The following is a 24,057-nucleotide window of genomic DNA, read 5'->3' on the forward strand; positions in this document are numbered from 1 at the left end:
CATAACAAAATCTTGAAGAAAATATGGCAGAATTTTTCTTCAATATCAGCATTGGGAAAGGCTTTCTAACTGTGACTGAAACTTCCAGAGGTGATTAAAGAAAAGAACATTCTATGTGACTAAAAAGATTTTTTTTTAATGTATGGCAAGTTGCGAAGAGTGGACTCATTGGAAAAGACTCTGATGCTGGGAGGGATTGGGGGCAGGAGGAGAAGGGGACGACAGAGGATGAGATGGCTGGATGGCATCTCTGACTCGATGGACGTGAGTCTGAGTGAACTCCGGGAGTTGGTGATGGACAGGGAGGCCTGGCGTGCTGCGGCTCATGGGGTCGCAAAGAGCTGGACACGACTGAGCGACTGAACTGAACTGAAGTGAAGGTGAAAGTGGCTCAGCCATAACACAACATAACTACAGATGCATTTAACATTTGGGCCAACAATCCTATTGCTGGAAATGAAACTGGAAGAGACATTACCACCAACACAAAAATGCGTGTACACAGGGTTATTCACTGCAGCATTGTTTGTATTAATCATTACGAAATGTTGAAAACAACTGAAATGCCCCTATGCTGCTGCTGCTGCTGCTGCTGCTGCTAAGTCGCTTCAGTCGTGTCCGACTCTGTGGGACCCCAAAGACGGCAGCCCACCAGGGTCCCGGTCCCTGGGATTCTCCAGGCAAGAACACTGGAGTGGGTTGCCATTTCCTTCTACAAGGCATGACAGTGAAAAGTGAAAGTGAAGTCACTCAGCCGTGTCCGACTGCTAGGGACCCCAGGGACCGCAGCCCACCAGGCTCCTCGGTCCATGGGATTTGCCAGACAAGAGTGCTGGAGTGGGTTGCCATTGCCTTCTCCGGAAATGCCCCTATAGAAGCCAGTGTAATCTAATGTAGCTATAAAAAAGAATGAAGGAGTACAGAATAAGGAGTTTTTTAATGAAATGCTGTTTATTGAAAAAGGAAAAGTGCAAAGAAGCTTTAGAAAATGCTATCTTTCATTTAATAATCAATGGAACATAAGAAAACCCATATGTATCTATTCATTCGTGTAGAGTACATACAGGAAAGATTCAACCAGATAACCAGATTGGTTATCTACAGGGGGATTGTGGAAAAGAAATGGGGAATGCGAAGGGGGTGGAAGACATGGGGAAAGAATCATACTCCTACAGTATGTGTGTTTGTGTAGCCCTGAGTCTGAATCACAGTAGTGTTTCACATACCCCAAGATTAAGTGAAACATTAAAATGAACTAGGATATGGGGGGAGAGGGCAAACTCAAATTAGAAACACCAACAAATTAGCCTAAATATACTACAAATGAATGTCTTAACCACAAGAGAAGGAGTGAGGAGGAAAATAGCTAAGCTAAGCAACTTGGGCAAACAGTACTTTGATTGCATCCTTTGAGGCTTAAGATATAAACAAGTGTACACAAACACAAGTCATCAGAACTGCTTCCAACAGGTGCGTGTTTTGTGTTCAGTCATTAAGTTGTACCCGACTTTTTGCGATCCCTGTCTCTGTAGCACACCAGGTCTCCCCATCCTTCACTATCTCCTAGAGTTTGCTCAAATTCATGTCCATTAGGTCAGTCATACTATCTAACCATTTGGTAGCATTTCTGTAACTACATCATGTATAATCAGGTGTGAACAAATAAGTAGATACTGAAGATAAGGAGAGCCAGGTGAGACAAAGAGGTTACAAAAAAGACTAGAGTGGATGGTTGATGTATCGCATAAACCATCACAATATTGTAAACTCATTATCCTCCAGTTAAAATTAATTAATTAATTAATTTTAAAAAAAGAAGTACCAGTGTGAGCTCCTGGCTTTCACTATCTACAGAAATATCTAGAGAAATTCCAATGTATCTGGGAGCATAAGTATATACAGACAATATATTTCCTTCATTTACCAATGGAAAAGGAAGACCTAGCTGCAAGGAAACCCCAGTAGCAGCAATGAACATGCAGGGAGATATCAGTTACTAAATGTCATTTTCCAACGAAAGGAAACATGGGTTTTGGCAGAAGTGTTCTGATTTCAGGGTCACAAGATGAACAGGAATACCTTACAATGCCAGCAAGGAAGTACACAGAAAAGAACCATGTCATGCTCAAAGAACACACAGCCCACAAGAAGGAGTTCCTAATCACCAAAGCTGGAAAAATGCAAGAAACTAAATAAGGATATAATTTGATTATAAGTCAGAATATAACAAAGTTATTCACGACTCAATATTGACATAAAGAATTTGATTACTTATTTGATTTGGTAATTAGAAATGCATTCTATAAAATTTTGTAATTTGAAAATTTATAAAAATATGAGGGAGAAAAGACAGCTCTACAGAATTCCAACGAACAAATATGGTAGGAATAAGGAAACAGAAAGTCACCTTTTAGTCATATTTGTTGTAGGCCAAATCAACAGATGAATTTTAAAAGCAGTGAATAAAAGTCTGAGAAGAATCCTATCCCTCTTTTTGGCTCCGAGCAAGAATTCCCCTAGCCCAGGAGCAGCCTTATCATAGGAACCGGCGACAGGGTCTGCTTGCCCCTATCAGGTTTTGGTTCCCCACCAGTCCACAGAAGTATTCAAACAAGCTAATCACATCCTTCCTTGAGAACCAAGGGTCACCACCATCTCTTGTTACCACAGGTAACCTCCCACAGCCCTGCTTGTTCATTCTCTTCCGGAGCATGACTCCCCTGAGGCTCGACCTAGCCAGTAGTATCCTCTTCCCTCAGGCAGTGAGTGAACAGTACTGAGAAGCTGCTGTGGGTAGCACCTGTCCAGTGTCAGGTGTGTATGTTCAGCAGCCACCCCCAGATCCCTATGGTAGAAATCACTCCATCACCATTAGAACGAAGGAGAGGAAATAAAACAGGTATTATTGCCAAAAATGTGTAACTTTCATCTAATCCTAAGAAAACACCAGACAAACCCAAACTGACAGACATTGTATAAAATACCTGAGCAGTATCTCCAAAACTGTCACCGTTGGGAAAGACCCAGAAAGCTTGAGGAATTCTCAGCGTGGGGGAGACTAAAGAGAAATGATGGCCAAATGTGGTATCCGGAATGGGATGCTGGGACAGAAAAAGGAGATTACCGGGATAAATGATAGAATTCAAATAAAGTATGTAAATTAGTTAATAGTACTGCATCAATATTAATTTTCAATTTTCATAATTTTTATATGCCTATGGAAGATGTTAACATTAGGGAAATCTGGATGAAGGTTTTCTATACTGTTTTTTGCAAACTTTTGTTAGGTCTAAAGTTACTTCAAAAAAACATTTTTTGAAAGATTCACTCACTGCTAAAAGGAAACATAACGATATCTGTGTGATAAATTGTTTCAGTATGGTCCGACTCTTTGCCACCCTATGGACTGTAAGCTACCAGGTTCTTCTGTCCACTGGATTCTCCAGGGAAGAATGCTGGAGTGGGTTTCCATGTCCTCCTCCACGGGATCTTCCTGACCCAGGGATCAAACCCAAGTCTCTTAGGTTTCCTGCGCTGGCAGGTGGGGCCTTTACCAGCTGAGCCACAGGGGAAGCCCCACGGTTATACTATAAATCTTACCTTTTAGTATGGTAATTTTAGTTTACCCAATTGAAATACGGTTAGGAGGATGGATATAAAGATGGATAAATGTTCGTGTCTCGTGATCCATTAAAAAACTATTTCAAAGTGGTTTGAAAGTGAGAGTGTTAGTTTCTCAGTCATGTCTGACTCTTTGTGCTTCCATGGACTGTAGCCTGCCAGGCTCCTCTGTCCATGGGATTCTCCCGGCAAGAATACTGGAGTGGATTGTCATGTCCTGTCTAGAGGGCCCATTAATATAAAGGAAAGTGCAACCATTTCCAAGGTGTAGATGAATATTTATCTGCTCCTGCTGGCTCAGACGGTAAAGAATCTGCCTACAATCAAGGAGACCTGGGTTCGATTTCTGGGCATTATCAATACGAACCACAAAAATAATTAGATGCAAACAAATATGATTTTTTTAGAGGAGCGCAACATGATCGAGGGATTTTATTTCATTTTTTTGGATCGAGGGATTTTAAAAAGAGCAAGAAATGATTAACCACAAAATTGAAGCTAATCACAGGTGAGGAAAGAGGGTTACTCAGAGGGTGGACAGGAGAGTTGGCCGGCGAGCAATTCAATCGATTGCCTTTCCTATTAATCCCCAAACTTTGGTCCTAGGTAATTTCATTTATATCAGTAGAGACAGAGTTTGTAGAAAGAATACCGTTGAGATACCTGACTGGAAGAAGAGTCGGAAAACAGTTGAGACGTCCAAGACCCGAGCAGTGGCAGCACATCCCTCCCTCTCCACAGGCCGCTGCCAACAAGCCGCAGCGCTGGAGGCTACTGGCGTCCTAACGGGTCCTCGCCAGAAGAGCACTTGGATTGGTCTAGCTCACGTCACATGCCACCCACTCACTCAATCAGCTAGGTACCGGGAGGCGGGGCCAAGTTCTAGACCCGCCCACATAGCAGAGAGGCTTATGGGTGAGAAGGTTCCCCTCAGGCGCCAGCGCCTCGGCTCTAGAACCCCTTGGGTGGAAAGCTGGGCACAAGGTCTCTCTGTGTGGCCTAGATACCGCCTGGTCAGGGTTTCTGCCAGGCCAGGACTCAAACTCAGAGAACTGATGTCCACATCGATGGGCTTTGCAACAGAGACTGAACTTAAAAACAATTGGCCCCTTATCGAAAAAGAGGCTTCTCGGGTGGCGCTAGTGGTAAAGAACCCGCCTGCCAATGCAGGAGATGTCAGGGTCCAGGTTCGATCCCTGGGTCAGGACGATCCCCTGGAGGAGGTCACGGCAACCCACTCCAGTATCCTTTTTGTTTGTTTGTTTTTCAGTCCAGCATTCTTGCCTGGAGAATTCCATGGACGAGGGGCCTGGTGGGCGACTTAGCACTTGATGAAAAAAGCCATCAAACTTTAGTGTCCACAGGGCTCTCCTACGGTAAATAAGGTGTTGAGTCCACACCAGATAGGGAAGAAAGTATTCTGGCCTCTGTGCAGTAAAGCCAGCAAAGCAGTGACATTGACATTTGACAAAAGCAGCATAAAGGAGAAAACTGCATGCATTCTAAGTTGCTTCAGTCTTGTCCGACTCTTTGTGACCCCATGAACTGTAGCCCATCAGGTCCCTCTGTCCAGGGCATTGTCCAGGGAAGAATGCTGGAGTGGGTTTCCATGTCCTCCTCCACGGGATCTTCCTGACCCAGGGATCAAACTCAAGTCTCTTAGGTTTCCTGCATTGGCAGGTGGGGCCTTTACCAGCTGAGCCACAGGGGAAGCCCCATGGTTATACTATAAATCTTACCTTTTAGTATGGTAATTTTAGTTTACCCAATTGAAATACGGTTAGGAGGATGGATATAAAGATGGATAAATGTTCGTGTCTCGTGATCCATTAAAAAACTATTTCAAAGTGGTTTGAAAGTGAGAGTGTTAGTTTCTCAGTCATGTCTGACTCTTTGTGCTTCCATGGACTGTAGCCTGCCAGGCTCCTCTGTCCATGGGATTCTCCCGGCAAGAATACTGGAGTGGATTGTCATGTCCTGTCTAGAGGGCCCATTAATATAAAGGAAAGTGCAACCATTTCCAAGGTGTAGATGAATATTTATCTGCTCCTGCTGGCTCAGACGGTAAAGAATCTGCCTACAATCAAGGAGACCTGGGTTCGATTTCTGGGCATTATCAATACGAACCACAAAAATAATTAGATGCAAACAAATATGATTTTTTTAGAGGAGCGCAACATGATCGAGGGATTTTATTTCATTTTTTTGGATCGAGGGATTTTAAAGAGAGCAAGAAATGATTAACCACAAAATTGAAGCTAATCACAGGTGAGGAAAGAGGGTTACTCAGAGGGTGGACAGGAGAGTTGGCCGGCGAGCAATTCAATCCATTGCCTTTCCTATTAATCCCCAAACTTTGGTCCTAGGTAATTTCATTTATATCAGTAGAGACAGAGTTTGTAGAAAGAATACCGTTGAGATACCTGACTGGAAGAAGAGTCGGAAAACACTTGAGACGTCCAAGACCCGAGCAGTGGCAGCGCGTCCCTCCCTCTCCACAGGCCGCTGCCAACAAGCCGCAGCGCTGGAGGCTACTGGCGTCCTAACGGGTCCTCGCCAGAAGAGCACTTGGATTGGTCTAGCTCACGTCACATGCCACCCACTCACTCAATCAGCTAGGTACCGGGAGGCGGGGCCAAGTTCTAGACCCGCCCACATAGCAGAGAGGCTTATGGGTGAGAAGGTTCCCCTCAGGCGCCAGCGCCTCGGCTCTAGAACCCCTTGGGTGGAAAGCTGGGCACAAGGTCTCTCTGTGTGGCCTAGATACCGCCTGGTCAGGGTTTCTGCCAGGCCAGGACTCAAACTCAGAGAACTGATGTCCACATCGATGGGCTTTGCAACAGAGACTGAACTTAAAAACAATTGGCCCCTTATCGAAAAAGAGGCTTCTCGGGTGGCGCTAGTGGTAAAGAACCTGCCTGCCAATGCAGGAGATGTCAGGGTCCAGGTTCGATCCCTGGGTCAGGACGATCCCCTGGAGGAGGTCACGGCAACCCACTCCAGTATCCTTTTTTTGTTTGTTTGTTTTTCAGTCCAGCATTCTTGCCTGGAGAATCCCATGGACGAGGGGCCTGGTGGGCGACTTAGCACTTGATGAAAAAAGCCATCAAACTTTAGTGTCCACAGGGCTCTCCTACGGTACATAAGGTCTTGAGTTCACACCAGATAGGGAAGAATGTATTCTGGCCTCTGTGCAGTAAAGCCAGCATAGCCGTGACATTGACATTGACATTTGACAAAAGCAGCATAAAAGAGAAAACTGCATGCGTTCTAAGTTGCTTCAGTCTTGTCCGACTCTTTGTGACCCCATGAACTGTGAAGCCCATCAGGTCCCTCTGTCCAGGGGATTCTCCAGGCAAGACAGCTGGAGTGAGAGGCCATGCCCTTCTCTGGGGAAGGAGAAAACTGCCGCCCCTTTAATAGCAAGGGGCATTCAGGGTATTTGTGTCCAACCTTCTCAGCCTGCAATGTGGGAGACCTTGGTTCGATTCCTGGGTTGGGAAGATCCACTGGAGAAGGGATAGGCTACCCACTCCAGTATTCTTGGGCTTTCCTTGTGGCTCAGCCGCTAAAGAATCTGCCCAACAATGTGGGAGACCTGGGTTCGATCCCTGGGTTAAGAGGATCCCCTCGAGAAGGGAAAGGCTGCCCACTCCTGCATTCTGGCCTGGAGAATTCCATGGACTGTATAGTCCATGGGGTCACGGAGAGTCGCACACAACTGAGCAACTTTCACTTTCACTTTCTCCCTGAAATCCTGATTCCACTGTTGGTTTCTTATTCTCTTCCCAGTTGTTTAAAACTTTTCAGAATACAATACATTTTATTTATATGCTCTTTTTCTAATTTGGCCATCTCCTTCTGGTGGACAAATATAAATTCCTGGAGGGCGGGAATCTTTGTTTATTTGTTCATTAACATATCCTTATAGTAATGCTTGGTATAATGTATACTTCAACATTTGTTCAATGAATTGTTCTCCAGCCATACTAGCCTATTTTTTGTGCCTCTGACCCTAACTCTAACTCAGCAAGCATGTTTTCACACCATTATGTATTTTCCTGTAACAACTTGCCCACAGATGTTCCTATAACCACCATCCTTACTAGGTTCACTTCTCTGCTCACCTCATTAGCCAAGGCTTACTTTTCTTCATGACACCTAGCATTTGATCCTAGTTTTTCTGAGTATGTTTCGTTTCTCTGATTTGTTGCTGTTTCTACTTTGCTTTAGTTTAGGTTTGCTGTTTTTCTGTTTTCTTTTCTCAACATTTCTTTCTTATACTCTTTTAATTGCCGCTAAAGAAGTAAACCATCCATGACTGTTTTAATTTTTGCCATATAATGCCATCTTTCAGTAGATGGGGGTAATGGCATTAAATATCTTAAACTGGATCCCTGGTTTCATGACTTTACCACTTCAGATCGGATCAGTCGCTCAGTCGTGTCCGACTCTTTGGGACCCTGTGAATCGCAGCACGCCAGGCCTCCCTGTCCATCACCAACTCCCGGAGTTCACCGAGACTCACGTCCATCGAGTCAGAGATGCCATCCAGCCATCTCATCCTCTGTCGTCCCCTTCTCCTCCTGCCCCCAATCCCTCCCAGCATCAGGGTCTTTTCCAATGAGTCAACTCTTCACATGTGGTGGGCAAAGTACTGGAGTTTCAGCTTTAGCATCATTCTTTCCAAAGAACACCCAGGGCTGATCTCCTTCAGATTGGACTGGTTGGCTCTCCTTCCAGTCCTAGGAACTCTCAAGAGTCTTCTCCAACACCACAGTTCGAAAGCATCAATCTTCGGCGCTCAGCCTTCTTCACAGTCCAACTCTCACATCCATACATGACCACAGGAAAAAACATAGCCTTGACTAGATGAACCTTTGTTGGCAAAGTAATGTCTCTGCTGTTGAATATGCTATCTAGGTTGGTCATAACTTTGCTTCCGAGGAGTAAACGTCTTTTAATCTCATGGCTGCAGTCACCATCTGTAGTGATTTTGGAGCCCAGAAAAATAAACTCTGACACTGTTTCCAGTGTTTCCCCATCTATTTCCCATGAAATGGTGGGACCGGATGCCATGATCTTTGTTTTCTGAAAATTGAGCTTTAAGCCAACTTTTTCACTCTCCACTTTCACTTTCATCAAAAGGCTTTTGCGTTCCTCTTCACTTTCTGCCATAAGGGTGGTGTCATCTGCATATCTGAGGTTATTGATATTTCTCCTGGCAATCTTGATTCCAGTTTGTGTTTCTTCCAGTCCAGCGTTTCTCATGATATACTCTGCATATAAGTTGAACAAGCACGGTGACAATATACAGCCTTGATGAACTCCTTTTCCTATTTGTAACTAGTCTGTTGTTCCATGTCCAGTTTTACTGTTGCTTCCTGACCTGCATACAAATTTCTCAAGAGGCAGATCAGGTGGTCTGGTATTCCCATCTCTTGAAGAATTTTCCACAGTTGATTGTGATCCACACAGTCAAAGGCTTTGGCATACTCAATTTAGCAGAAATAGATGTTTTTCTGGAACTCTCTTGCTTTTTCTATGATCCAGCGGATGTTGGCAATTTGATCTCTGGTTTCTCTGCCTTTTCTAAAACCAGCTTGAACATCAGGAAGTTCACGGTTCACGTATTGCTGAAGCCTGGCTTGGAGAATTTTGAGCATAGTTTTACCATAAGCTCCATGACCTTGGCCTGGCACATTAACACTTCCAAGATTTCATTATCCATCTTCAAAAGGATAATGGCAATTGATATATTTCTTGACTGTTGATAGGCTTCCATTTAGATAATGCATATATAGGGCTTAGCAGAACACTTGACAGTGATGATAAATGGATGATTATTGTCATGATCATTGACTGTAGGCTATCAGAATTGGGTTTCAAGAGATCTAGGCTTCTTCCTAGTCTCTGTTGCTTAAAAATGTTTTGCAGTTTCCATGAAGTTACCTTTAAGCACACTGTGCTTTAGATTCTGCTTCAGTCCAAAAGAATAATAATGCCTGTCAATATTGTTTCTCATTAGTAGTTTAAGGAAAGTCTAAGTTTTTAACTCATCTCAAACCTAGTCACTTTTTTAATGGATAATGGTTGGTTGAAGTGCTTCCAGTGTCCAGACAAATTTCTAAGGAACCCCAGGCAAGGATAATGAAAAATCATGTTCTCTATTGCTCAGAGGAACAGACATTAGCCCAGCCTAATGTCAGTTTCTGCCCAAAGAATCCTGAGCAGAAAACAACTTAGAGGAACCAATTCAGGTACCACATGTACAGACAGTAACTAGGCAGATTGCAATGAAAATGCATTTAATGTCTTCCTCTAGATGGACCCACTCTTGGGTGAAGATAAGAACAACAGAAACTTTTGAAAAGGAGAATTTTAAGGTAACTATTTTCCTCTCATATCCCCTATAAGAATTTTGAAAACTGGCTTCTCATATTTTTAATTTGTAAAGGATGTAGTTTCTAGAATATCGTAGATATATCAGATAAATGTGTTTTACATATCCTTTTTCTAAATCTTTGTACTACAAGTGTAGTTCACTCAGTTTATGAAAAATATTCAGCATATGACTGAACAATTGGAAATCTAGTTCTCACTGAAAATTTTCAATTATTAATAGCATTATAGTTTATAAGTAAAAGTCTGACTTCATTTTTCAATTTCAGTAAATGTGTGAATTACACTCTATAGTATCTTCCTTCTGAATTCCAAATCTAATATTGCTCAATGGATAATAAGATAGAAAGCAAGGTAGAAGAAGCCCACTTTTAAGTCTAAAATCTATCTCCCAGGTTTCAGTAAGAAATGCACTGTTGTTGTGTTCTATAATTTCCACTTGTTTCTTTCTCTTCCACTTCTTTGCTGAGATTTTCAATTTTTTCATTTGTTTAAAGAGAATTTGTAACTACTTGATAATTACTTTTATGATGGTCACTTCAAACTTCTTGTCATTATTTCATCATTATTCACATCAGTGTTGGCATCTGTAGAATGTCTTTTATTATTCAAGCTGTGATTTTCATAATTCTGGGTACTGTGATCTCTATCATATCCTGGGCATTTTGAATACCACATTCTAAGACTCTGGACCCTATTCATCTGTACTTTTGTACGATTCTTGGGTGCAACACACAGTGATGTAGGCTGTACCTTCAGGTTCCTGCTCTGATTCCACCCTAGCAAAAGTGGATTGCTGACTCATGCTGCCTCAGTGGTAGCAACCACCCACCTCAGCCCTGCATACCATCCCAATCAATGAGAGGCACCAATTCACAGTCCTTCTGTAGCCTCATAAAAGGAGTATAAGTTCAGTTCCCCTCTAGGCAAGGCAGACCCCAGGGAAGGGGGAAGGGAATGGCAGACTGAATAATTTGTGAAGAAAATAATCAGGATTACATTAATGGAGGCAGAAGTAGTATTTGACAAAATCCAACAGCCATTCATAATAAAATCTCTCTCAACACACTGGGAATAGGGGATAATTACCCCCAACTTAACAGACTCAAGGGTAGGTGCAGAGATCAGCAATGTTTGTAAGAGTCAATGATGAATGTAGGCACTCACCAGAGGTAACAACTTGGAGAAACAATCCCAGATAGCACAGTCAAAAACCAAAAATAGAAAGAAGTGATTGACAGCTCAGGGTTGTGAAGCCTCTTGCCCTCAGTCTCTCCATCTTCCCTGTCCTTTCTCCCCTGGGTAGCTCCCTCCCAGGCTGTCCAAACTCCCTTCTCTTGTGCCACAAGGACAAGCACTTCAAATCCAATCTGCAGGCCTTCCTCCCCTCACTGCTTTTGTTCCTCCAGTACCCAGTGAAGGCTGTGGAGAGAAGAGGGAGTGGGGGGATGGAAGGCCAAGGCTTTTCTACCTCACTGGAGGTCCAGCACTCTGTCAAGTCAAGACAGACCTCAGGGGATGGCCCAGGAGGCTGTGAGAGGGAGGTGAGTTGTGGTGGGGCTCAGGAAGGAGGGAGGAAGATGAAGACAGAAAGAGTGGAGGGAGGAGAGGAGAGATGAGACATAGGGGTGTAGAGACAAGGGAGAGAGAGAGAGGGAAGGGAAGGGAAGGGAAGAGAAGGAAGCTCTACCATGGCAAAAGTCAGAGGAGAAGGGAGAAGAAAGGGGAAGCAGTGCCCCTGCTGTAGCCCTTTCCTTCCCCTTCCCCAGAACTGAACTTCCCCAGCCCAGGCACTGTTCCTCCAACTATGCACATGTTGGACTAGGGGTCACTGGATGCTGGTTGAAGCTTTGTCACCTGTGTGAGCTCACTCAGACTTGGCCATGGGAAACAGAAGAGCCATAGGGATAGATCATCCCCAGAAGGAATAAAGGGACTGGTCCTGGCTCAGTGTGGGGCTGAGGGTCTTTGGCCTGCCCTTATGATTACCACTTTCTCTCCTGATGGGCCCTGTGCCTGTCTGAGTTGGATATTTCTCTGAGGAATCACACCTGTCTCAGGCTACCTGGGGTTCCTCTGGAGGACAGGCAGGATGATGTGATGAGTGCAGGGAGGGATGGGCAGTGTCCCCCGAGAGGCCTGTCCTGCAATCTCCTCTAACACCTCTGCCAAGTTGGAGAAAGGAAAAGAATGAAAATGTTAAATGTCTGGCCATCTATTCTGCTTGCTGACATGTTGCAGTCATACTGAGGGGGCCCATGTGGACATCACTCATTGCTGTGTGTCCATCTCGCTCCTGGTGGGATGAAAGATGTATATCAAAACTGTTCTGAACAAGTCCCATGCTTCTCTGAGTAAACACGCTGGGGTTTGCTCTTCTTGGAAACAAAATACCTTGATCATTGTAATCTGATTTGGGAACAATACATAAATGCTCCAAAGGCCAGAACAAAGTCCTAGGAAAATATCATACATAATGAAGTAGAATCACTGATTTTTATTTTTTTCTTTTTTATTTATTTTAATTGGAGACTAATTACTTTACAATATTGTGGTGGTTTTTGCCATACATTTACATGAATCAGCCATGGGTGTTCATGTGTTCCCCATCCTGACCCTCCCTCCCACCTCCCTCCCCATCCCATCCCTCAGGGTCGTCCCAGTGCACCAGCCCTGAGCACCCTGTCTCATGCATCAAACCTGGACTGGCGATCTATTTCACATATGATAATACACATGTTTCAATGCTATTCTCTCAAATCATCCCACTCTCGCCTTCTCCCACAGAGTCCAAAAGTCTGTTCTTTACATCTGTGTCTCTTTTCTGACTTTTAAAAGCTAAAATGAAGTATTGTACAGTTCTAAAAATGTTGGAAGACCTCACTACAGTTTATTTTCTAGGATATGAGAGATTGGGAGGATCCATAGCCCAGGAGAAAGCAAGTACAGTGGGAAGGACTTGGGCTGAGGGTCTGATCTATGTTAGTTTGAGCTCTGCCTTTGTCATGCTGGGTCACCTGAGAACATTCACTTAACACCTCTAACCCTTCAGTTCAGTTCAGTTCAGTTCAGTTCAGTCGCTCAGCTGTGTCCGACTCTTTGCGACCCCATGAATTGCAGCACGCCAGGCCTCCCTGTCCATCACCAACTCCCGGAGTTTACTCAAACTCATGTCCATCAAGTCGGTGATGCCATCCAGCCATCTAATCCTCTGTCATCCCCTTCTCCTCCTGCCCCCAATCCCTCCCAGCATCAGGGTCTTTTCCAATGAGTCAACTCTTCGCATGAGGTGGCCAAAGTATTGGAGTTTCAGCTTTAGCGTCAGTCCTTCCAATGAACACCCAGGGCTGATCTCCTTTAGGATGGACTGGTTGGATCTCCTTGCAGTCCAAGGGACTCTCAAGAGTCTTCTCCAACACCACAGTTCAAAAGCATCAATTCTTCGGCACTCAGCTTTCTTCACAGTCCAACCCTCACATCCATACATGATCACTGGAAAAACCATAGCCTTGACTAGACGGACCTTTGTTGGCAAAGTAATGTCTCTGCTTTTCAACATGCTATCTAGGTTGGTCATAGCTTTCCTTCCAAGGAGTAAGCGTCTTTTAATTTCATGGCTGCAGTCACAATCTGCAGTGATTTTGGAGCCCCCAAAAATAAAGTCTGACGCTGTTTCCACTGTTTCCCCATCTATTTCCCATGAAGTGGTGGGACCAGATGCCATGATCTTCGTTTTCTGAATGTTGAGCTTTAAGCCAACTTTTTCACTCTCCTCTTTCACTTTCATCAAGAGGCTTTTGAGTTCCTCTTCACTTTCTGCCATAAGGGTGGTGTCATCTGCATATCTGAGGTTATTAATATTTCTCCTGGCAATCTTGATTCCAGCTTGTGCTTCTTCCAGCCCAACATTTCTCATGATGTACTCTGCATATAAGTTAAATAAGCAGGGTGACAATATACAGCCTTGCCGTACTCCTTTTCCTATTTGGAAACAGTCTGTTGTTCCATGTCCAGTTCTAACTGTTGCTTCCTGACCTGCACACAGGTTTCTTAAGAGTCAGGTCAGGTGGTCTGGTATTTCCATCTCTTGAAGAATTTTCCACAGTTGATTGTGATCCACACAGTCAAAGGCTTTGGCATAGTCAATAAAGCAGAAATAGATATTTTTCTGGAACTCTCTTGCCTTTTCCACGATCCGGCAGATGTTGGCAATTTGGTCTCTGGTTCCTCTGCCTTTTCTAAAACCAGCTTGAACATCTGGAAGTTCACAGTTCACGTATTGCTGAAGCCTGGCTTGGAGAATTTTGAGCATTAATTTACTAGCCTGTGAGATGAGTGCAATTGTGCAGTAGTTTGAGCATTCTTTCTCATTGCCTTTCTTTGGGATTGGAATGAAAACTGACCTTTTCCAGTCCTGTGGCCACTGCTGAGTTTTCCAAATTTGCTGGCATATTGAGTGCAGCACTTTCACAACATCACCTTTCAGGATTTGAAATAGCTCAACTGCAATTCCATCACCTCCACCAACTTTGTTCGTAGTGATGCTTTCCAAGGCCCACTTAACTTCACATTCCAGAATGTCTGGCTCTAGGTGAGTGATCACACCATCGTGATTATCTGGGTCATGAAGATCTTTTTTGTACAGTTCTTCTGTGTATTCTTGCCACCTCTTCTTAATATCTTCTGCTTCTGTTAGGTCCATACCATTTCTGTCCTTTATCGAGCCCATCTTTGCATGAAATGTCCCCTTGGTATCTCTAATTTTCTTGAAGAGATCTCTAGACTTTCCCATTCTGTTGTTTTCCTCTATTTCTTTGCATTAATCACTGCGGAAGGCTTTCTTATCTCTCCTTACTATTCTTTGGAACTCTGCATTCAGATGCTTAAAACTTTCCTTTTCTCCTTTGCTTTTTGCTTCTCTTCTTTTCACAGCTATTTGTAAGGCCTCCCCAGACAGCCATTTTGCTTTTTTGCATTTCTTTTCCATGGGGATGGTCTTGATCCCTGTCTCCTGTACAATGTCATGAACCTCTGCCCATAGTTCATCAGGCACTCTATCTATCAGATCTAGTCCCTTAAATCTATTTCTCACTTCCACTGTACAGTCATAAGGGATTTGATTTAGGTCATACCTGAATGATCTAGTGGTTTTCCCTACTTTCTTCAATTTCAGTCTGAATTTGGCAATAAGGAGTTCATGATCTGAGCCAGAGTGAGCTCCTGGTCTTGTTTTTGCTGACTGTATAGAGCTTCTTTATCTTTGGCTGCAAAGAATATAATCAAGCTGATTTCGGTGTTGACCATCTGGTGATGTCCATGTGTAGAATCTTCTCTTGTGTTGTTGGAAGAGGGTGTTTGCTATGACCAGTGCCTTCTTTTGGCAAAACTCTATTAGTCTTTGCCCTGCTTCATTCTGTATTCCAAGGCCAAATTTGCCTGTTCCTCCAGGTGTTTCTTGACTTCCTACTTTTGCATTCCAGTCCCCTATAATGAAAAGGACATCTTTTTTGGGTGTTAGTTCTAAAAGGTCTTGTAGGTCTTCATAGAACCGTTCAACTTCAGCTTCTTCAGTGTTACTGGTTGGGGCATAGGCTTGGATTACTGTGATATTGAATGGTTTGCCTTGGAAACGAACAGAGATCATTCTGGCTTTTTTGAGATTGCATTCAAGTACTGCATTTCGGACTCTTGACCATGATGGCTACTCCATTTCTTCTAAGGGATTCCTGCCCACAGTGGTAGATATAATGGTCATCTGAGTTAAATTCACCCATTCCAGTCCATTTAATATTCTAGAGGCATAATAAAATATACCCTGAATATTTTGTGCTGTGGTTCAAAGCTCAAAGATAATTTTCCTACTTGAAAGAAGAATTAGAAAAATGAAATATAGGTCTAAAGAAACTGTACAGAATGTAACCTGGAGAGACATAATGATAGAAAGTACCAAAAGAGAGTAGATGAGAGTTAAAGGAGAGGTGAATAAATCTAATACACATTTCATTGGAGTTCAAGAAAGAGAAGAATAGAGAAGTATTTGAAAAGATCATGATTGAGAAATATACAAAAGTAATAAAAGATATCAAATTGTTATAACCACATCAATGAGAGAAATAGTTTAAGGAAACTATACTGTAGAAAAGAAACATTTCATAATTATAAAAGGTTTGATTTGATAAGAATATATTAATAAAGCAATTCAAATTTATGCACTTCTTATCATAGGAGTCAAAATACATGCGGCAAAAATTGACAGAAGTAAATGGTGAAATAAACAAATACACAGTCACAGTGAGGTATTTTAACAGCTCACTGAATTACAAGTAAAACAGACCAAAAAAAAAAAAAAATCAGTTAGATGGAGAAGTTTTGAACAACATGAGTGATAAAATTAATTCAGAGTAGAACACTACATATAACAACTGGGGCTGGAACATTCCAGAATATGCTTGGTCATAAATCAAGTGTCAAGAAACTTCAATGAGAGTAATACAGTCCACCCTGAATAGTTCATGTGAGGATTCAAAGGTAAGGGTGGTTTCTCTGCCCTTCCCTCATCCAATTATGAATCTCAAGATTTCCAACATTCTCCACGCCAGTTACTTCCCCTCTCTCCAAATATTTATCCTGAGAGGTATCAAAGGCAAACAAGGCAAAGCACTAGTTGCAAAGAGTTGGACACGATTGAGCAACTGAACAACAGCATATAGGAAGGAAGCCCACTGTGAATTGAACTTGTAAACTGTCCAGTGTGAACTGAACTTGAATCCCAGAAAAGAAGACTGGAGACATTTTTACAGATGGGTGAATGCTAAGGGAAAGTCACTGAGGGGTGTTTGAATGTGGGTGGAGTAGGGGGTTAGTTCCTATGATGCAGCTACTTGGATTTGCTAATTAGCACTTATGTGGGGCTTCCCTGGTGGCTCAGATGGTAAAGAATCTACTTGCAATGTGGGGGGCCTGAGTTCGATCTCTGGGTTGGGAAGATCCCCTGGAGAACAGAATGACTACACAGTCCAGTATTCTTGCCTGGAGAAATCCATGGATGGAGAAACCTGGCAGGCTACAGTCCATGAGGTTGCAAAGAGTTGTACCTGACTATAAGAGTAACACTTTCACTCTTTCACTTCTCTGGAAGAGAAATAGTCTTCTCTTGTATTCATGACCGGAAGCAGTGGTGTAAATTGAAACAATGTCCTCACTGAAGTTAGACCCTTATCATTTCATAGGGACTGGGAACAACAGGGAGGGTTATCTCCCTGAATGTTTGCACTTCACAGAGATGATTCTCAGGTCCTTGAGGCAATGTTTTTATCCCAAATTGAAGAGAAAGGATTATAACTGTAAGATATCTAATTGCTCAAAGAGTGAGTACTGGGGAATATCTGTCTACTACCAAGTTTTAGATGGAACAAACAGCAAATTCTATTGTTAGCATTGAGCTTTTTCAAGGATATAATTAAAGCTGAGGAGGCGGGGCTGGGATTATCTCTAGGACATAGCCTTAAACTGCTAGAAGCCATGCTTGAGTTTAGTCAGGTCTTTTAGTGCAGAGATTTTGAAGGAGTAGTTAGGAACCTAGAGTTCTGCAAGACTCAAGGAATCACATGATTAGAGCCTTTCCCCTTCAGCAGAGGGAGGATTCTACATCAGCCATGACTTAGCCACAAGAGGAGAGGTTCCTCACATGTAATCATGGCATGTGTCTTAGGGCTCATTCAACCCACATCCTTAGAAGAGTGGAAAACAATCCATCTGAGCCGTTGTACCACCATCGTCTGTGTGAAGGGGAGTCCACTGGGTGTCCTGTGGGTTGGGGTGGGGAGGATCCCTCAATCCCACCTACCATATAGGGTCCTAAAGTCAAGACCTCATGGTGACTGACTCACCCAGTTTGGCTTGTGGGCAGTGACCATGTCTTCACAGAGTGTGAGGAGAGTTTGAGGGATAGTCAAACAGTCAAGGAAACCAAGAGTAGCCCCCACATCACCTTGTCAGGGCCACACAAGAAAGATGAGTCCTCAAAAGAAGTTCCTTTTCCAAGGAGAGAGAGGAGAGCCCTAGGGGCCAGAGGAAACTGAGCTCCCAGTTCTTACTGCCCTCCCCCCACCCTTACTTTGCTACCAGTGTAACACTGAGAGAATCCTTAGAAACCGAGCCACCCATGCAGAAGCAATTAGCTAGAATCAGGAGGCCTGGGGCCCAGTTACTTGGATCTACAAATCCAGGGAACCCTGAGGGCCTGCTGCATGCCAGGCCCTGTTCCTCCTGCTTCATATTCTCCTCCTTCTCGTGTTCTGATCAGGACTCTGATATGTAGAATCGCCAGGTCCTGGCCCTCTCTGAGGCTGCTGAAGCTTAATGAAATATAAGAGTTTGTCAGGAGTCATTCAGATGCTGCACGGAGATGCAGACACTGGGACTGAGCTCTACTGAATGAACATGATATCACCATGGATAGTTTTTAATAAACTCCCGCTGTCATATTATGGGATTTTTCTGAAGGATGATCAAAGTTGCAAAAAGAACTGAAAGTAGCTGCATGACAGTTCAGCCCATTCCAGGGAGGGCATACCAGGGACAGAAATAGAAAGCATAAAGGACATAGGAAGCAGAGCTTAGTGGTCACTGAAATAATAGTAGGGGGAAAAGTCATGCTGCTTCCTTTTGAAAAATGTGGACAATGTGGATGGATGTTCCCTGTTTGTCAGGGACAGAATTGGAACTCTGGAAGTCTCAGACCAGCTTACTTAACAAGGGAGAGGGAGTGAAGACAGGGCATCAGGCAGAACTTTCTGGAGTTTTCTGTATCCTAACAGCAAATTCTTCTTGAGTCTCTGTGACTTAAGAGAAGAAATTCATCTCCTGAATGAGCTAAAGAGAAATCTGCACAGGAGTTGTGAACATTTTGGATGATGGAAGTATAAGACAAAAATTACACACACACTGAATTAAACCTTCAAGAAAACCTAAAAATACATGTGAATGTTTGGTCAATTTATTATTATATATTTTCTAGTGTTTCACTCAACAGATTTTGCTAATTACAAAATATTAAACACTCTAAATGTGTATTTAGAAAATAAAGTCATTCTGCATCTTCCATCTATATGATTCCATCACCGTGACTCTTAGGTATCCAGTATTTACTAGGTTGGTGCAAACTTTCCAAATGTATTTGTCCTTGGCTCTTCCCTGGTGGCTCAGACAGTAAAGCATCTGTCTACAATGTGGGAGACCTGGGTTCGATCCCTGGGCTGGGAAGATCCCCTGGAGAAGGAAATGGCAACCCACTCCAGGACTATTGCCTGGAAAATCCCATGGACAGAGGAGCCTGGTAGGCTACAACCCATGGGGTCGCAAAGAGTCGGACACGACTGAGCGACTTCACTCACTCACTCAATGTGCTTACCTACCTAAAATACTTTAAAGTATTTAGGATGTCTGTATATTATTTTTAAAAGTTACTATCACATAAAATTTTCTTCAAACTGACTTTCTCACTTATTATATCTCCTAATTTTCTTTTTTAAGCTAATGTGATTTGGCATCTGTCTAGAGGTTTATTGTAGGGGTATTTTCCTTTTTAGGTGTATTATTTGTTGATCTCTTGTCTACTTTGTCACATTTATGTCATGGCATATTTAGTCACTCAGCCATGTCGGACTCTTTTGGACCCCATGGGCAGTAGCCCTGCCAGGCTCTGTTGTCCATGGGATTTCCCAGGCAATACTGGAGTGGGTTGCCATTTCCTTCTCCAGGGCCTCTTCCCAGTGGAAGGAAGGCTCTAACCCGGGTCTTCTGCATTGCAGGCTGATTCTTTACCACTTAGTCATCAGGTTCCCTAAGAGGGAAGCCTCCTCCCCCTATCAGGGAAGCACACCCCCCCTCCAGCCTGGGAAGTCCCCAGTTAGTAGTTGAAAAAACAGTGGGGAGAGGGCCGCAGAGGAGTGGGGAAAGCCTGACTAGGCCAATAGCAGGGCGGGGACCACCTTCAGATTGGCGCCACATGCACCACGGGAAGTGCAAGATGTTCCCCATGCTGGACATCCCAGAGGGGCACACCCAAAGACTGCTTGAAGCACGTGGAAGCTGCCGAGGGGGGCCGATCACAGAGGCCACAGCCAGGGCCTCTATGTAACTGTCTTCCTATCTTCTCTCTCGTGGGCAGCATTCCCAGGCATCTTCCACAAAGGCAGGGGCCACCATGTCTGCACTTAGTGGGATGGAGGGCCTGGAGGCCCTGAGAGGACACCCCCAGCAGAGCAACACTGGGGTAGCAGGGTGCGCAGGCCTTTGATTAGCAAGCCACACTCAGATAAGCCTAGCAGCTGGAGGAACCCCAGGGCCACAACCCCAGGGCAAAGGAAGTGTGAATGATCACTGCATCCTGTAATTCACATTAATTCTCACACCATTCTTCATAGATGCTGGAGCAGAGTGATCCACTGCGAAGAGTCCTACCAATTTGGTTTTTATTTCAGCCCCTCTCCCATCCCAAGAGAGACCCGCCCCTGGTGAGGCACATTCACCCAGGAGGATGCCCAGGAAGGAAACAGCAGACCTGATGGTCTGGAAATTTCCAGATGGGGCACCAGGCAGGGACCAGCAGGGACAGCCTCTGACACTGCATTGGCGCTGGGGCCGGGGTGGGGGGCGGGGGGGGGTGCGGAGGGGTTTCCCTCCTCCCTCCAGGACGAGGGTCACAAGCAAGGGAACAAGAGGCTGTGGCCAAGCCAACAGCCTCCGGTAGCCCCCTCCCGACTGCTTCAGCCGCGGTGACCGTGACGAGGGGGCGCCACGGCCCTTTGGGGCGGTGGAATCTGGGGAAGAGACCCGTCTCCTGACTACCCGTGGGCCCGACCCCAAGGCGGACGGGCGGCCTCTCCAGGAGTCTTTAAACTTCCGCCCCAGGACAGGCTTGGCGACTGCAAAAGGCGAGGCAGACAAAGCAGGGGCGGAGCGCCCCACAGCCGCCACCCCGACTTGGACCACCAGGCTCCAGCTACAGACCGCCCGGGGCACGCAGGCTTAGGCGCTATGGGCCCGTGACTAGGGATCACTGGGCGCTAGTCGACCGCCGCCCAAAGACGACCCCGGTCCCCTGGAAAGCAGGCAGAAACCCCTGGCTCCCCGATCGCCCCTTCTCTTTCCCAAACCCCGGGACCCTCCCCACGTCTCAGGCACCCTCCCAGCCACCAAGGGCGGAAGGGGAGGAGAGAGCAGGGCCACACGCGGGGAGGGCGAGAAATTGCCTAACGGACGGAGGAGAGGCCTGAGGCGCAGAGGGCGGGGAGAGGCGCTGGGCTACAGGCAGGCAAGCCACCCCTTCAGGGGAGCAGCCTGAGCCACGCCGCGTAGCCCTGAGGCTCTGCGCCAGATGCCCAGGAGGCTACGCGCTACGCGCTGGTCGGTCACAACCAGGGTGGGGGTGGGGAGGAGGTGTCGTAACTGGCCACAGAGACGAAGGAGCATGGAGGTGCTCGGCCCCACGGAACCCTCGGACCTAACTTCGAAGGACGTGACAGGGAGGTTGGATGGGAGAGACACGCCAGAGACGACGTCGCGCAACGCGGGGCGGGCGTTGCCTGGAACGGCCAGACCGGGTTCACGGTGTCCAGGGAGTAGGCGCACGGAGACGGGCGAGGGGGAAGCGAGGAGCTGCCTTCCAACCCGATTGCTTCACGACACCCCTTCTCACTGTCTTCCCTTTCAGAAGGCCACCAACTCTACTGCCGGCAGCCCAGGCACCCGGTCTCCTCAAGCGCGCGGACCGCCTACAGACGCCTCCTTCCCGTCACGCATGAGGGCAGGCATCTACCTCAAAGGCGTGGGCCACTATGTCTATACTTAGGGGGAAGGAGGGCCTGGAGGCCCTGCGAGGGCATCCCCATCAGCGCAAACCTGGCCGGGGCGGGGGTTGGGGGGGCATGCATGTAGTGTAAAGTGGCGGGGGACTTGGATCAGCAAGCCACACTCAGATAGGCCTAGCAGCTGGAGGAGGCCCAGGACCACAAGTGCAACAGAAGTATGAATGATCACTGCATCCTGCAATTCACATTAATTCTCACAGCATTCTTCATGGATGCTGGAGCAGAGTGATCCACTTCTAAGAGTCCTACCAGTTTGGTTTTTATTTCAGGCCCCCTCCCACTCCAAGGAGAGACCCCCTGCTGGTGAGGTACATTCGCCCAGGAGGGTTCCTCTGGCAGGCCAAGCCAGAGGGAAACAGCAGACCTGATGATCTGGAAAGTTTCCAGATGGGACATCAGGCACCAACCATCAGGGGCTGTCTAGGACACTCCATCCTGAAGGAGGTCAGTCCTGAGTGTTCATTGAAAGGACTGATGCTAAAGTTGAAACTCCAATACTTTGGCCACCTCATGTGAAGAGTTGACTCATTGGAAAAGACCCTGATGCTGGGAGGGATTGAGGGCAGGAGGAGAAGGGGACAACAGAGGATGAGATGGCTGGAGGGCATACCGACTTGATGGACATCAGTTTGAGTGAACTCCAGGAGTTGGTGATGGACAGGGAGGCCTGGCATGCTGTGATTCATGGGGTCACAAAGAGTAGGACTGAACTGAACTGAACTGAAGGACACTCCATAGGCGCTGGGAGGGTGGGGGGAGTGCGGAGGCAGATTTCCGCCTCCGTCCAGGGAGGCCGGTCGCACCAGCGGAACAAGCGGCCTCAGCCAAGCGAACTGCCACCGGGTAGCTCCCACCCGACTGCCTCAGCCGGCGCCATGGCCCCTTGGGGTGGGGGGAATCCGGGGAAGAAGAGACCAGTCTCCTGACTACCCACGGGCCCGACCCCAAGGAGGACGGGAGACCTCCCCAGGAGTTTTTAAACCTCCACCCTAGGACAGGCTAGGTACCTGCGAAAAGCGAGGCAGCAAAGCGGGGGCAGAGCGCCCCACGGCTGCCGCCGGGCTTGGACCACCATACTCCATTCGCGACCGCCTGGGGCACGCAGGCTTCAGGCTTCGGTGCTATGGGCCCGTGACTCGGGATCGCTGGGTGCTGTTCGACTGCCGCCCGACAACCCCAGTCCCCTGGAAAGCAGGCAGAACACCCTGGCTCCCCGATCGCCCCTTCTCTTTCCTAAACCCCGGGGCCCTCCCTGCACCCAGGTCTCAGGCACCCTCCCAGCCACCGAGGACGGAAGGGAAACTCCAATGGGCAGCGGGGCACAAGCTAGAAGGGCCACCCAGGAAGGCGAGAAAGAGCTGGACCGACGGAGGGGAGGCCCGAGATGCAGAGGGCGGGGAGAGGCGCTGGGCGACGTGCAAGCAAGCAGAACGCACAGGGGAGCCGTCTCCACCCCGCCGCATAGCCAGAAACACGCCAGAGGCTCCACACTGGTCGGTAGCGACGGGTGTGGGGGGAACGGGGTGTTGTAACTGGCCCCAGAGACGAAGGCGCGTGGTGGGGGGGGGGCGGTGCTCGACCCCACGGAACTCTCGAACATAACCTCGAGGGACCTGGCAGGGAGGTCAGGCAGGAAAGACACGCCAGAGACGACTTCGCGGGATGCGGGGCGGGCCTCGCCTCGGCCCTCCAGACAGGGTTTGGGGTGTCCCGGGTGTAGGCACGAGAGGAAGACGGGCGGGGGGGAGGCGAGGAGCTGCCTTCCCACCTAATCACTTCACGCCACCTCTTCTGTCGTCCCTATCAGAAGATCACGGCCCGACTGCCAGCCGCCCAGGCGCCGGGTCCTTGCAAACGCGCGGACCGGCCTCCGGTCGCCTCCGTGCCCCCTTCCCGTTCCTCATGGGGGCAGGCTGGAGAGCTGCCTGGAGAGGCCTCCAGGCTCTCAGAACCGCGTTAATGATCCTCCTGCAGGTTCAGCTATGTAGATAGTCAAGTTCCACTGTCTTAATACTCAGCCAGGGCTTTGGGCAAACCCTGGCGGAGCCGATTCCAGTGCCTCACTAAACCCCCCATCCAGTTAGTAGTAGCAAGGGGGCAGTAGCAACCACTTCTCTACTGATTAGTAAAGCTCTTCTTTGATCAAGCATAGTAGCATAAA

General features: G+C 46.5%; 1 long non-coding RNA gene across 1 annotated transcript in view; it reads right to left on the bottom strand.

Annotated features, from left to right (window-relative positions):
- LOC139181016 (uncharacterized) overlaps window positions 1-3,345 on the bottom strand; it is a 38,781-nt gene extending 35,436 nt beyond the window's left edge. Inside the window, exon 1 of the long non-coding RNA XR_011565171.1 lies at window positions 2,985-3,345. This is a non-coding gene — a long non-coding RNA (uncharacterized lncRNA). The remainder of the gene's footprint in view (window positions 1-2,984) is intronic.
- Between the last annotated feature and the right edge of the window lie 20,712 nt (window positions 3,346-24,057).

This window comes from Bos indicus, chromosome X, assembly GCF_029378745.1.
Source record: "Bos indicus isolate NIAB-ARS_2022 breed Sahiwal x Tharparkar chromosome X, NIAB-ARS_B.indTharparkar_mat_pri_1.0, whole genome shotgun sequence".
In the NCBI taxonomy this organism is placed as follows: Eukaryota; Metazoa; Chordata; class Mammalia; order Artiodactyla; family Bovidae; genus Bos; species Bos indicus.